This window comes from Cebus imitator, unplaced genomic scaffold (genome assembly GCF_001604975.1).
Source record: "Cebus imitator isolate Cc_AM_T3 unplaced genomic scaffold, Cebus_imitator-1.0 Scaffold537, whole genome shotgun sequence".
NCBI classification, from domain to species: Eukaryota; Metazoa; Chordata; class Mammalia; order Primates; family Cebidae; genus Cebus; species Cebus imitator.
In genome coordinates, this window is record NW_016107852.1 from 2319974 (window position 1) to 2333195 (window position 13222).

Below are 13222 nucleotides of genomic sequence, written 5' to 3' on the forward strand. Positions count from 1 at the left end.
AAAAAAAAAAAAAAAAAAAAAAGGCTGCTACTAGAGTCTTAATCATCTTTAATGCTACTTGGATATGAGTTTAAAGAAAACCAAGGTTATGCCTGAATGGGAGACTTTCGAGATTTAGACATCATGCCTGATGTCCTATACTGGGAGGTTGGCAAGCCATAGCCTTGTAGAGCAAACCCAACCTGGCACTTGCTTTTGTAGAATCTGTGAGCTAAGGATTTTTTTTCCTCTTTATGGTTTTAAATAACTGTATAAACAGTGGTTATATAAATACCTGCATAGTGTCTCCAGTTTTGCCTCTTTTCGGCTGCAAATCCTAATCTACTTACATCTGACTTTCTATAGGAAAAAGTCTGTTCACTCTCATACTATTCACATCCTACATAAAGTTTCAAAATAAAAATCCCATGGTGACCTTTAGTTACTAAAGAGAGGTTCTCTTCTACCTTTCTCTCTAAGATGGATGACTGTCAAAGTTTCCCATCAGTTAAATTAACTGTCCCTTTTATTTTCTTCCCAATGCTTTAAAATTTTTAAAATTGTTATTTTAGATGAATGACAGTTAAAAACTTACAAATACTTATCAAGAATTCTAAGTAATAAAATTTCGGTTTGACTCTTTAGACTGGCAATAGGCACAGCCCTTTCTATTCCTTTTTGGCCATCTAAGGAGAACCTTTTTTTTTTTCTTTTTAAAGATTGATATAGCGCAGCTGTTTATTAGGGGGAAAAGCCAACACAGCCAGGTTGTCCGTGAGATTTTTTGTGCTGGAGCTGGGCAGCATGCCCCTTTCTCTTCTGGGCATGTAGATGAAGGGCAGGAGTGCTGATGCTGAGTGGCTGTATTAGTCTGTTCTTAACGCTGCTAATAAAGACATACTCAAGACGGGGTAATTTATAATGGAAAGAATTTTAATTGACTCATAGTTCTACATGGCTGGGGAGGCCTCACAACCATGGTGGAAGGTGAATGAGGTGCAAAGTCACATCTCACATGGTGGCAGGCAAGAGAACTTGTGCAGGGGAGCTCCTCCTGTTTATAAAACCAACAGCTCTTGTGAGACTTACTTACTATGCAAGAACAGTATGGGGGAAACCATTCCCATGACTCAGTTATCTCCACCTGGCCCTACCCTTGACACATGGGGATTATTATAATTCAAGGTGAGATCTGGGCAGAGACACAGCCAAACCATATCACCAGTTTGTCTCCAGCTTTATGGAGAGGCTGTCTACGGGGAGAGAGAATGAAGCTGACATAGAGATAAGCCAGGATGAATAAGCAACAAGTAAGAAGAAATGATTTGGCAGTATTGAGCCCCTGCTTTATGCAACAGCCGTTTTTGCTTATGTGAGTTCCACATTTCCTCTTGGCCTTGGTTAGCTTGTGTTCAATTTTTCTCACTTGTTACCAAAGTTGTTCCTAAGAAGACCATTCATTTTTCTCAGAATAAGAACTTCATAACATGGAATGTGATCTTATTTAGAAATAGTTATTTGCAGATATAATTAGTTTAGGATTTCAAGAAGAAATCATCCTGGACTTAGGGTGGGCCTCGTCATCCAGCAACTGATGTCCTTATAAGGAAAGGAGAGGACAGAGACACACACACAGAGAAGAGGGCCTTGTGAAGACAGAGGCAGAGATTGGTGTCATGCTTCCATCGCCAAAGAACACCAGGAGCCACCAGAAGCTGGAAGAAGCAAGGAAGGATTCTCCTTGAGAGCATTCAGAGGGCAAGTGGCCTTGTCAAGACGTTGATTTTATACTTCTGGCTCCTGAAGTGTGAATAGGATACATTTCTGTTGTTTTAAACTACCCAGTGCATGGTAATTTTATGATGTCAGTCCTTGGATGTCCATACACTCTTCTAGTACCTGGTCAAAGAGAGCAAAAGTGTGCCTTACCTTTCTGAGCACCTGCTGTGAGACACAGCACTTCACTTATAAACAGCTGTCATCCCAGCATATTGTAATGGTGAACTTATATTTCTGGCTTTTCTACTTGAGCCTGTCCTTTCACAAGTGAAGACCTGAGGTTATCCATTGTATCTTCTTCTTCTAGCATAGGGCCTGATGCATCACTGGAGCCCAATAAATATTTGTTGCATACATGCATGCACGAATGAATGAATCATGTCTAACATTTTGCTAAGCATTCAGAAAGATTAATCAGAATATGGAATTTCTCTAGGAGTTTAAAACCAGGATGGAAAGGTGTAACAAGCCAGGAGCTGATAACCTGCAGCAGAACCAATGAAAAGCAGTTTGAGCATGACTAAAGGAGAAGCCGAAGACATGTTTACTTCGTAAAGCTCTGTGCACACTCCCCCAATCCCTGGCTTCTACAGCACTGTTCTAGAGTCAGATTGGCTGTCTCCGTTTGCCCAGCTCTACTACTTCTGAACTGATGTCTCTCCAAGACATTCATACTTAAACCTAAAATATGTACTTTTTTTCTCCTATGTAAGGATTCCATGTAATGTCTTTCTCACTTATCCCTTTTCATTAGTGTCTGATATTAACATTGTAATTCAAATTAGAGTTGCCAGCAGATCACATAGGACTCAGTGTAATCCTTAAGGTAGATATAAATTGCAGTTACAATTGTGTGTGTGTGTGAATATAGGTGTACAAATCTACATATACATGTAAATAATGAAATTTATTATATGACGTGTTGTTTGACATCTTCAGTATTTAATATAGGATTTGAATTTTATTTTGTCCAAACCAAAGACTATTTTAATTTAAAATTCATGGATTATTTTACAAGGTTTCAGTACATGGGAGCCATGTCTTATGTTTCTCTTGTCTCCTATAAAGCATGTAGCAGTGTTGGAAAAATACCTGGAAATTACTCAGGCCCAGACTGTAGGGACCTCTGGACCTCTTGATGCTTCTTGACTTGCAATCCCACCTCCAAAACCTAGCCAGTCCTGCCATCTCAATCTTCAAATATTTGTCAGATATAATCACTTCTTTTCTCCACTGCTATGTTCTGGGTCTAATCATCATCATCTCTTGCCTAGACAATTTGAAACACCTCCCTTTCTTGTTCCTTCTAACTCTATTCTTGCAGCGTCCAGAAGTTCTTTTTAAAGCATAAGCTTTGCAGTCTCCTCTATCACACTTAGAGGACATTTCAAACTCAAACCCCTTCTAGTGGCCTCTAAAGTCCGTTGTTATTTTTTTGCCAACTTTTTATACATGCATTCTTCCTGCTATGTTCTCTGCTGTAGCCATGCTGGCCTTTTTTCATTCCATAAATATTCGAGCTCACTTCTGTTGTATCTGTCATGTTTCTGCATGTAACACCACCTCACCACCCCAATTATCAGGGGCTTAAAACAAAAACCTTTTTCTTGCTTATGGCTTTTATGTTGGTTGGGATATCTCTGGTTTATGTCAGAGTCAGATGGGTCCATGTGTTTTTGGGAACAGCAACCTCCCAGGGCATGCTCTTCTGTTAGCAGGGCAGGAGCACTGGAGGGAAGGCTAAACCACACAAGAATATTCAAGTCTTCTAGACATAAGTGATTTTACTATATTCACTCCCATACCATTGAGTTCAAAGCAAGACACACACCTGAGTCTAAAGCTGGTGGGGAGGTTACTCTGCCCAGAGTGAGCCATGAACAGGAACAGAGGGAGAGAGTTGTGAATAAATAATGCTCTCTACCCCATTGGCCTCAGGGACTTTGCTGCTGCTATTTATTCTTCCTGGTCCTCTTTTTCCCAAATCTCTCTCTCTCTCTCCCTCTCTCTCTCTCTCTCTCTCTCTCTCTCTTTTGTTATATGTAGGTTCTTGTTCAAATATTATGTCATCAGAAAACCCTTCCTTGACTTCCGTCTGAGATAGATTTCCAGAAACCCAGAAATCCTGCTTTAGTTTTCTTTCTGAAGCTTATCTCCCCTTGATAGGACATAATATATTTAGGCATCGCTCTTGTCTTTAGTGTGCCTTTTAGAGGGCTTGGCTGCCTGTGTCCACCTTTGTATTTTCAGCATGTGGGACATTGCAGGACTTAAGTCAATGCTTTTAATAAATATTGGTTGGATTAAACAAATGAAGCAATACTATGATTGCTTTTCTTGGAAAGAAGATTAATTGAATTGATAAAATTACAATCAAAACTTGTTATGCCAGGAAGAGTATGTAATTTTTTTATGTTTAAAGCTCTGTGTGTGTGTACATGCACATGTGCTCAAGTGCGTATGTTTTCTTCTTTTACTGGAAGGCCACTTTCATGCATCTAAATTCACATCTAGACTTAGATGCCTTTAGCTTTAGATATGCTTAATTAGTAAGACATTTTAAATTTTGCAAGATCTAAAGATATAATTTTTTTCATCAAAATCAGCCTTTCCTCTGATTTTCCCTATTTTTCTCAAGTGAGACATATTCTTCTTAGAAATCTCGAGTTACAGTTCACATTTAATTTTCTCTTTCTTCCTCATTTAATTAATGCTTGGCCATGTAGATTCATCACCCACAACATCTCTCACACACTGTTTTCTTTATTTTCGATTTCTGTTTCTATCGCTTGAGTTTCAGACCTCTCTTTCCCTGAACAAGAAAATCTTAAATGGATGTGCTTATCCTTATCTGTTGTATGCACTATGTGCCAGGACTGGTGTCCTAAAGTGAAGTTCTGATTATATGACTCCCATATTTAAAACATTCGGTTTCTTCCAGCTGCAGGCTATATAAAGAAAAAGTCTATGTAGAAAGCGTAAGTTTGCTGCTGCCTTAAAATATGAGTCATTTGTATTTCCCAAACAACTATTGAGAACTATTTCTTTGGATTAAAACAAAAATCAATGATCCACTTGCTATAAAAGCCAAATAATTATTTGTTGTTTATCTGAAACTCAAATTTTATTGGCTGTATCATTCATGAAATCTGGTAAAAGCAGGAAATGCTTCAGAATTCTTTCAAAAACAGAATAAAAAATAAAAAAAATACACAAACATAATATAAAATTCCAATCCCAAAGAATTCATGATTATTTGATTTCTGAATTATTCACAATGGCCTTACTATTTATCCTATTAAATTATATATGTAGCAAATTTTTATGAATGTACACCTGAGTAACACACGGAAGAAATGTTGGGGATTCCACCGTCAGCATGGCTTTTTGCAATATACAACCAATTCAGATTTAGTAATGTCTCCAATTCCAAGTTGTTCCTAGGATCAAAGTAAAGATGTCTTATGCCACCATACAGTGTCTTTTTATTAAACTATTCCAGAACTTTATAAATGGAACATTCACATAAATTGTCCCCATTTTACAGATGCCAGGAAGTCAGAAGGGAAGCCCAGAATTCTGGCTTAAGCTATTTTTCAGAGGCTTCTAAACACATCACTTCATAGATTGTGCAAAGAGTACCTTGTCAAAAGCACACGGTAAGTGTGCACTCTGAAGTGAATCAACAATCACAACAGTAAATCTTGCATTTGCATGTTGCCAACAAATATCATCTCATTTGATCCTCATAAAATGCTGTGAGGTAGTAATTTCCTCCTTTTTACAGAGGAGGGAATTGAATTCAAAATGAGAGTAATATAGTGAAAAGGTCACTTGAATAAAGGCCTGTATTATTTTTTTAGGGAATGCAATTCAGTGATGAATACTATTTTCCTTGAAGCTGATGTAACTTCCCCCCCCCATATATATATATATATATATATATATATACAATTGTACTTTAGGTTCTGGGGTACATGTGCAGATCATGCAGGACTGTTGCATAGGTACACACATGGCAATGTGGTTTGCTGCCCCATCCCCTCCATCACCTACATCTAGCATTTCTCCCCATGTTATCCCTCCCTGACCTCCCCACCCCGCTGCTGTCCCTCCCTTGGCCCCCCACAGACCCCAGTGTGTGATGCTCCCCTCCCTAGTGACACAACTTCAGTGCCTTGATGTAAGATGCCCAGCTTTTTAATTTGTCAATGAGGAGTAACTGACATAGCGTTTAACACTATGGTCATTGAAATACAACTAATATTTTTCAGGTGCTGTAATACTGTCACCTAGTTTTTGAACACTTCTGTGTGCTGGACACTGTTAGGCACATATAGTAATTACATACAGTTGTCACTAAGTACTTCATGATTACAGGTTTTCCTGGGAGACATAGAGGGTTAGGTTCCTGACCATCACAATCAAGCAAATATGGTAAAAAGCAAGTCACATGAATTTTTTGTTTCTCAATGCAAATAAAATTTGTGTTTACGCTATAGTGTAGTCTATTTTTAAAATTGTACTTTAAGTTCTGGGGTACATGTGCAGATCTTGCAAGATTGTTGCATAGGTACACACATGGCAAGGTGGTTTGCTGCCTCCATTCCCCTGTCACCTACATCAGGCATTCTCCTGTTATCCCTCCCCAACCTCCCCACCTCCCACTGTCCCTCCCCTAGCCCCCCATGCCCCAACATGCACCAGTGGGTGATATTCCCCTCTCTGTGCCCATGTGTTCTCATTGTTCAACGCCTGCCTATGAGTGGAAACATGAGGTGTTTGTTTTTCTGTTCTTGTGTCAGTTTGCTGAGAATGATGGTTTCTAGATTTATCCATGTCCCTACAAAGGACACAAACTCATAGTTTTTTATGGCTGCATAGTATTCCATGGTGCATATTTGCCACATTTTCTTTATCTAGTCTATCATTGATGGGCATTTGGGTTAGTTCCAGGTCTTTGCTATTGTAAACAGTGCCACATTGATCATATGTGTGCATGTGTCATTATAATAGAACAACTTATAATCCTTTGGGTATATACCTAGTAATGGGATTGCTGGGTCAAATGGAATTTCTATTTCTAGATTCTTGAGGAATCGCCACACTGTCTTCCACAATGGTTGAACTAATTTACTCTCCTACCAACAGCCTAAAAGTATTCCTATTTCTCCACATCCTCTCCAGCATCTCTTGTCTCCAGATTTTTTAATGATCGCCAGTCTAACTGGTGTGAGATGATATCTTAATGTGGTTTTGATTTGCATTTCTCTAATGATCAGTGATGATGAGCATTTTTCAATATATTTGTTGACCTCATATATGTCTTCTTTTGAAAAGTGTCTGCTCATATCCTTCACCCACTTTTGAATGGGTTTGTTTGTTTTTCTTGTAAATCTGCTTTAGTTCTTTGTGATTCTGGATGTTAGCCCTTTGTCAGATGGGTAGATTGCAAAAATTTTTTCCCATTCTGTTGGTTGCTGATTCACTCTAATGATCATTCTTTTGCTGTGAAAATACTCAAGTTTAAATAGATCCCATTTGTCTATTTTGGCTTTTGTTGCCAATGCTTTTGGTGTTTTAGTCATGAAGTCCTTGCCTATGCCTGTGTCCTGAATGGTATTGCCTAGGTTTTCTTCTAGGGTTTTTAATGGTGTTAGGTCTTATGTTTAAATCTTTAATCCGTTTGGAGTTAATTTTAGTGTAAAATGTAAGGAAGGGGTCCAGTTTCAGCTTTCTGCACATTGCTAACCAGTTTTCCCAACACCATTTATTAAACAAGGAATCCTTTCCCCATTTCTTGTCTTTGTCAGGTTTGTCAAATGGTTATACATGTGTGGTGTTGCTTCCGAGGTCTCTGTTCTGTTCCACTGGTCTATATCTCTGTTTTGGTACCAGTCCCATGCTGTTTTGATTACTGTAGCCTTGTAGTATTGTTTGAAGTCAGATAGTGTATTTTGGCTATGCAGGCTCTCTTTTGGTTCCATATAAAGTTTAAAGTGGCTTTTTTCCCGTTCTGTGAAGAAAGTCAATGGTAGCTTGACGGGGATAGCGTTGAATCTATAAATTACTTTAGGCAGTATGGCCATTTTCAAGATATTAATTCTTCCTAACCATGAGCTTGGAATGTTTTTTCATCTGTTTGTATCCTCTCTTATTTCCTCGAGCAGTGGTTTGTAGTCCTCCAAGGAGAACTGTAGTGTGGTCTATTAAGTGTGCAAGAGCATTTTGCCTTAGAAAACAATGTACATACCTTAATAAAAAAATACTTTATTGTTAAAAGATGCTAATGATTATATGAGCCTTCAGCAAGTTGTAATGTTTTTGCTGGTAAAGTGTCTTAGGTCAAAGTTCATGGCTGCTGACAGATCAGGGAGGTAGTTGTTGAAGGCTGGGATGGAAATTTATTAAAATAACACAACACTAAAGTTTACTGCATCAATTGTGCAATTTCTTAAAATAACACAACACTAAAGTTTACTACATCAGTTGACTTTTTAAATGAAAGATTTCTCTCTTAGCATGAAGTGCTGTTTCCTAGCATTTTATCTGTACTAGGACTTCTTTCAAAACTGGAGTCAATCTTTTCAAACTCTGCCACTGCTTTATCAACTAAGTTTAGGTAATATTCTAAGTTATTTGTTGTTATTTCAACAATGTTCACAGTGTCTTCACTAGGAGTAAATTTCATATCAAGAAATCACTTTCTTTGTTCATCCATAAGAAGCAACTCCTCATCCACTCGAGTTTGATCATGGCATTGTAGCAATTCACTCACATGTTTAGGCTCCACTTCTAATTCTAATTCACTTGCTATTTCCACCACATCTATGGTTACTTCCTCTACTGAAGTCTTGAACTCCTCCAAGTCATCTCTGAGTACTGAAATCAACTTCTTACAAACTCTTGTTAATACTGATATTTTGACCTAGTTCCATGAATCACAAATGTTCTGAATGGATCCTGAATTGTGAATCCTTTCCAAAAGGTTTTCAATTTACTTCAATAATATCCATCACAGGAATCACTATTAATGGCAGCTATAGCCTTCCAAAATGTGTTTCTTAAATAACAAGACTTGAAAGTCGCCAGATATAGGTGAAGGGGAGGAAGGCAGCAAATCACACTGCCATGTGTGTACCCATGCAACAATCTTGCATGTTCTTCACATGTACCCTAAAACCTAAAATGCAATAAAAAAAAAAGGAAAAAAAATTACTCCTGGATCCATGCAGTGCAGAATGAATGCCATGTTCACAGGTGAAAAAACAACATGAATCTTATTGTACATCTCTGTCAGAGCTTTTAATATTTTTAAATGATTCTTTTTCTGGTAATAGGTCTTAGTAGTAGGCTTAAAATATTCAGTAAACTATGTTGTAAACAGACGAGCTGTCATCCAAGCTTTCCTGTTCCATTTATCAAGCACAGACACAATAGATTTAGCATAATTCTTAAGAGCCCTAAAATTTTCATAATGGTAAATGAGCATTGGCTTTAACTTTAAAGTCACTAGTTGCATTATCCCCTGAGAGAGTCAGCCTATACCTTGAAGCTTCACAGCCAGACATTGACTTGTTCTCTTTAACTATGAAAGTCCTAGATGACATCTTCTTCCAATAGAAGGTTGTTTTGTCTACACTGAAAATCTGTTGTTTGGCATGGTACAGGTACAAAAACAGACACATAGACCAATGGAACAGAATAGAGAGCCCAGAAGTAAAGCTGCACACCTACAACCATCTGAACTTTGACAAAGCTGACAAATACAAGCAATAGGGAAAGAACTCCCTATTCAATAAATGGCACTAGGATAACTGGCTAGCCATATGCAAAAAATTAAAACTGGACCCCTTCCTTACACCATATACAAAAATTAGTTCAAGTTAAGTTAAAGACTTAAGTGTAAAGCCCAAAAACTATAAAAATCCTGGAAAACCACCTAGGCAGTACCATTCTGGGTATAAGAACTGGCAAAGATTTCATGTCAAAGATGCCAAAAGCAATTCCAACAAGAGAAAAAATAGACAAATGAGATCTAATTAAACCTAAGAGTTTCTGCACAGCAAAACAAACTATCAACAGAGTAAACAGACAGCCTACAGAATAGAAGAAGATATTTGCAAACTATGTATCTGACAAAGGTAGTATAGGTAGTACCATTCAGGATATAGGCATGGACAAAGATTTCATGATGAAAACATGAATAGTAATCTCAACAAAAGCAAACATTGAAAAATGGGATCTAATTAAATTAAAGAGCTACTGCACAGCAAAAGAAACTAACATCAGAGTGAGCAGAGAACCTACAGAATGGGAAAAATTTTTTGCTAACTCTCCATCTAACAAAGGTCTAATATCCAGAGTCTATAAGGACCTTAAAGAAATTTACAGGAAAAAAACAAACAACCCCATTAAAAAGTGGGCAAAGGACATGAACAGACATTTTTCGAAAGAATATATACATGTATGAAACAAGCATATGAAAAAAAGCTCAATATCACTGATCATTAGAGAAATGCAAATCAAAACCATAATGAGATACCATCTCACACCAGTCAGTTGGATATTATTAAAACGTCAAAAAGTAACAGATACTGGCAAGATTGTGGAGAAATGGAATGCTTATACACTGATTGGTGGGAGTGTAAATTAGTTCAAAATTGTGAAAAGCAGTGTGGCAATTCCTCAAAGAGCTAAAAACAGAACTACCATCTGACCCAGCAATCCTATTACCGTATATATACCCAAAGGAATATAAATCATTCTACCATATACATGCACACATATGTTTACTGAAGCACTATTCACAATTGCAAACACATGGAATCAACCTAAATGTCAATCAGTGCCAGACTGGATAAAGAAGATATGGTATATATACAACATGGAATATTATACACCATAAAAATAATACCACATCCTTTGAAAGAACATGGATGGAGCTGGAGGCCATTATCTTTGGCAAACTAACACAGGAATAGAAAACCAAATACCACATGTTTTCACTTATAACTGAGAGCTAAATGAAGAGAACGCAGGGACACAAAGAGGGAAACAACAAACACTGGGGTCTACTTGAGGGTGGAGTGTGGGAAGAGGAAAAGAATCAGAAAAAGTAGCAACTGGGTACTAGGCTTAGTGCTTCAGTGACAAAATAATTTGTACAACAAGCCCCCATGACAGGAGTTTCCCTATATAACAAACCTGCCAATGTACCCCTGAACGTAAAAGGAAAGTTTATAAAATAAAAAGAAAAAAAGAAAATCTTTTAGTGTAGTCATCTTCATCTGTTATTTTAGCTAGATTTTCTGGGTAACTTGCAACAGCTTCTACATGAGAACTTTCTGCTTTACCTTGCACTTTTATGTTATGGAGATGGCTTCTTTTCTTAAACCTCATGAGCCAATCTCTGCCAGCTTACAACTTTTCTTCTTGATCTTCCTCTGTCTCAGTCTTCATAGAATTTAGGAGAGTTATCCTTGGTCTGGATCAGGTTTTTGCTTAAGGAGGTGTTGTGGCTGGTTTGATCTTCTATTCAGACCACTAAAACTTTCTCTTCATCAGCAATAAGGCATTTTTACTTTCTTATCATTCATGTCTTCACTGAAAGAGCATTTTACTTTTATCAAAAACTTTTCCTTTGCATTCATTACTTACCTATTTGTTGCAAGTGGTATAGTTTTCAGCTTACCTTGACTTCGATATGTTTTTCTCACTAAGTTTAATCATTTCTAGTCATTGATTAATAGCAAAACATGTGACTCCTCCTTTCACTTGAACACTTAAAAGACACTCTAGAGTTATTAATTGACCTAATTTCAGTGTTATTGTGTGTCAGGCAATAGGGACCTCTGAGAAGATAGAGAGAGAGCTGGCTGATAGAGCAGTCAGAACAACTACAACATTTACTGATTAAGTTTGCTGTCTTATATGAGCATGATTCATATAAGAATCATGTTTGGCTCCCCAAAACAATTATAATTGTAATATCAAAGATCACTGATTGATAGATCACCATAGCAGATATAGGAGTCATAAAGTTAGAAATATTGTAAGAATTACCAAAATGTGATCTGGAGAAATTGTAGTTATTTAGGTGAGGGCCTGAACAAGGCCAGAGGTAACACCAGCAGGACTCACTGATGGATGGAACATGAGGAGCAGTATTAAAACAGTCTGTCACATCCTGGACACCAGAAACTTGCACACTTTTTCTGCACCACCAGTGAGATGACCGGGGCAGGTTAGCATGGTGTTAGGTAGGAATGAGGACTCTAAGAGTAGTGAGCAGGAAATGTAACTTCAGGGAATGCTCAGACGGAGCTCATAATAAGGCACAGTCATATACATATACGTGTGCTACAGAGTGTATGCATGCACATTCCCCAGATATGTGCATGATTGCATGTGTGAGTGTGGGTTTGTGTAAAAGGATTACTTGCCTGCTGTGATGGTTAATACTGAGTGTCAACTTGATTGGATTAAAGGATACAAAGTATTGATCATGGGTGTGTCTATATGACACAGTCTAATCAGCTGTCAGCGTGGCTAGGATAAAAGCAGGCAGAAGAACCTGACAAGCCTAGACTGGCTTATCCTCCCAGCCTACATCTTTCTCCCATGCTGGATGCTTCCTGCCCTTGAACATCAGACTTCAAGTTCTTGAGCTTTGGGGCTTGGACTGTCTTCCTTGCTCCTCAGCTTGCAGACAGCCTATTGTGGGACCTTGTGATGATGTGAGTTTAATACTCCTTAATACATTCCCCTTTATATAGCTATCTATCTTATTAGTCCTGTGCCTCTAGAAAACCCTGACTAATATACCTGCTGATCCAGGATTTGGCTTTTATGTTAAATCTCTATATTGGCCCACATGCTCTCACATGTTATTATGTGTCCATGATGTGAATAGATGTGGCATCCCTGAACATAATGCCTGAACAGTGCACAGATGTGGCATGCCTGAACATAGCACCTGAACAGTACACAACTGGAACATATGTACTGAAAGAGAGAGTGGATTTTCAACATATCCAAGTAGGGGGTCCTAGCAAAGTAGGCTTTGGGGTATATTAGGTCTGATACTTAGCATATCACTACTAGTACCTGTGAAATAAAAATTATTCTAATATCCATCTTTTCAGTGATGACAGATCATATGACAGATTAGATCTGGCAGACTGTGAGAAGCATATGTGGACTCTTTTTCTCCACTTGGATGTATTTATAGTGTATATTTTCCCAATCGTGTTCAGACACTTTCATAATCTGACAATCCCAGAGGAATTTACCCAGGTAGATGAATAATAGCCTGAATTTCTTAATTTAAGGCACAGCGATCAGAAAAGGCCTATCACCCCTAACTAAAAGTGTGGTTAGTGACCTGGAATCATGAAGCTTTGTCCAGTCTCCTCGACCGAGATAATTCAGTCCCAGATAATTCACTGATGAGTGCATTTCC